The sequence below is a fragment of the Penaeus monodon genome, chromosome 17 (genome assembly GCF_015228065.2).
Source record: "Penaeus monodon isolate SGIC_2016 chromosome 17, NSTDA_Pmon_1, whole genome shotgun sequence".
In the NCBI taxonomy this organism is placed as follows: Eukaryota; Metazoa; Arthropoda; class Malacostraca; order Decapoda; family Penaeidae; genus Penaeus; species Penaeus monodon.
This window is the reverse complement of record NC_051402.1, coordinates 1,642,336-1,644,835: the sequence shown is the minus strand read 5'-3', so window position 1 is coordinate 1,644,835 and position 2,500 is coordinate 1,642,336. Positions and strand designations below refer to the sequence as shown.

Sequence of the window (2,500 nt, the reverse complement as noted above, 5' to 3'; positions counted from 1 at the left end):
GAGATCAGGTAGGTTACTAATTGACTCCCTGGTGACTAATTTTAACAAATTAGAATCACAAACTAGTGTTGCCTGTGATGTATGTACATGCTCTCTTGACATCAGTGGGTTAAGAAATGGGATGTTAGTTTTTAGGAGATTCTGACACCAATTTTTAATTTCTTTATGTAGAATCTATTTGAGATAATCATTCAAGCAGGATAGTTGAGGATTTTTTCTTTTCTCCAATATGGTAAAATGTAAAACTTCGTAAAGTCAGATTCATTATTAGCAAATAATATTTATGTTTATCATCTTACGTTTAACACTGAATAAAAAAAACAAACAAACACAATGATACTTTTGTTGCTTATGCTTTTTGTGTGTAGCATGCAGTAATATTTCCCTTTCAGCATTAACACTGACATAAATAAATTAATATGTTTGTGCATATATAAAAAATAATAAATTCAGGTAGTGGATGCAGATACATACATACATATATATATATATATATATATATATATATATATATATAATATATATATATAATATATATAGTATATAGATATATATATATAATATATATTATATGTTATATATCTATAATAGATATATATATATATATATATATAATATATATATATATATAATTATATGTTATATATATATAATATAGAGTAAATATAAATATATAAAGATATATAAATATAATAGATATATATAATATAATATAATATAAATATAAATAAATATGAATAGAAATATATAAATATTATATAAAAAATAAAATTAAGATTATTAGATATAAATATATTTAGATAGAATAAATATAATATATATAATAGAATAAGAAGATAAATATATATTATATTATATATAAATATATATATATATTATAATATATATATGATAATAATAAAGATTATAGAATATAAAGAATATAAATATTATAATATATATATATAGATATATGATATTATAGAATAATATATATATATTATATATATAGATATATATATAGTATATAATATAATATATATAGAATAATTATAGATTATATAGTAATAATATATATATATATATATATAATATATATATATATATAATGTTATATATAGATATATATATTATAATTATTATATATATATATAGTATAATATATATATAAATATATTTTTATATATATATTATTATATATATGATATATATAATATATATATATATATATTATTATTAATGTTATATATAATATATATATTATATGTATATTTTTATATATATATATATATATATATTATAAATAATATATATATATATATATATATATATATATATTATATTATATATTATATATATTATATTTATATATATATTTCATATATATTATATTATATTATATATGTATATTATATTATATTATATATATATATTAGGTGTATATATATTATATATATTATATGTTATTATATATATTATATGTTAATTATATATATTATATATATTATATATTTATTATAAATATATTATATATATATATTATATAGTTTTATATATATATATATATCTAATATATATCTAAAAAAAAAAAAAAAAAAAAAAAATATATATATATATATTAAAAAATATATATATGATTATATATAATATATGTATATATAATTAAAAAAAAAAAAAAAATATATATATATATATAATAAAAAAAAGAAAAAGGAAAAAAAGAAATATAGATAGATAGATAGATAGATAGATAGATAGATAGATAGATAGATAGATAGATAGATAGAAAGATAGATAAGTTGCACTTGTGTGCCTGCATGCATGAGTTAGTGAGTGAGTGTATGTGCATGCGTGTGTGCATGAGTGAGTGTGTGTATGCGCATGTGTGAATGCGTGCGTGAGTGAGTGTGTGATCATGTGTGTGTGGTGCGTGCGTGCGTGCGTGCGTGCGTGCGTGTGTGTGTGTGTGTGTGTGTGTGTGTGTGTGTGTGTGTGTAGAGAAAGAATTCAGAGCAAGTTAAGGCTGAGAAACTTTCCACTGATTTTTAAGACCTCAGCCTTGCATATTCTCAGCTCTAAATTTTTTAGATAGGATAAGAGAAGGGAAAGAGCAAAGAAAGAAATACCTGATACATCCTTTGTGCTTCTTTGGCCTTCCTCGCTGCATTTACCGGCTATCCTTCAGATCCTACTTCACTTGTTTTCTTGTGTTATATCAAGTATTACAGTGATAGTAATGGGTTGATGTTACGTATCATTATGGGGTAGAAAGAAATATTACTGTACTATGCCATCTTCAATGCTATTCATATAACATACTTATAACATCCTGAGACCAATTTCCCTAGACAATGGTTTGGTGGTTATTAGTCAGTTTGATGGTGTCTTTTTTTTTTTTAAGAAAACTGACACATTCCTGAGAAAAATATGATATGCTTTCTAGAATATTTACCCCTTGTATATATGGCATATGTACATAGCAAGGGGTTTTGGTATACCTTTAACAGTGTATGATACACTT

General features: G+C 20.0%; 1 protein-coding gene across 3 annotated transcripts in view; it reads left to right on the top strand.

The window, feature by feature from the left end:
- Positions 1-2,500, top strand: part of LOC119583439 (SH3 domain-binding protein 1-like) — a 53,917-nt gene that overhangs the window by 42,987 nt on the left and 8,430 nt on the right. The gene's annotated exons all lie outside the window — the stretch shown is intronic.